The sequence below is a fragment of the Bison bison genome, unplaced genomic scaffold (assembly GCF_000754665.1).
Source record: "Bison bison bison isolate TAMUID 2011002044 unplaced genomic scaffold, Bison_UMD1.0 scf7180017864263, whole genome shotgun sequence".
NCBI classification, from domain to species: domain Eukaryota; kingdom Metazoa; phylum Chordata; class Mammalia; order Artiodactyla; family Bovidae; genus Bison; species Bison bison.
In genome coordinates, this window is record NW_011494835.1 from 10,284,594 (window position 1) to 10,285,263 (window position 670).

A 670-nucleotide genomic window follows, 5' to 3' on the forward strand; every position below is an offset into this window, starting at 1 on the left:
ACAGCATCATCTTTCAGGATTTGAAATAGGTCAACTGGAATTCCATCACTTCCACTAGCTTTGTTTGTAGTGATGCTTCCTAAGGCCCACTTGACTTCACATTCCAGGATGTCTGGCTCTAGGTCAGTGATCATATCATCGTGATTATCTTGGTCATGAAGATCTTTTTTTGTACAGTTCTTCTATGTATTCTTGCCACCTCTTCTTAATATCTTCTGCTTCTGTTAAGTCCATACCATTTCTATCTTTTATCGAGCCAATCTTTACATGAAATATTCCTTTGGTATCTCTAATTTTCTTGAAGAGATCTCTAGTCTTTCCCATTCTGTTGTTTTCCTCTATTTCTTTGCATTGATCGCTGAGGAAGCCTTTCTTATCTCTTCTTGCTATTCTTTGGAACTCTGCATTCAGATGCTTATATCTTTCCTTTTCTTTTTGCTTTTTGCTTCTCTTCTTTTCACAGCTATTTGTAAGGCCTCCCCAGACAGCCATTTTGCTTTTTTGCATTTCTTTTCCATGGGGATGGTCTTGATGCCTGTCTCCTGTACAATGTCACGACCCTCATTCCATAGTTCATCAGGCACTCTATCAGATCTAGTCCCTTAAATCTATTTCTCATTTCCACTGTATAATCATAAGGCATTTGATTTAGGTCATACCTGAATAGTCT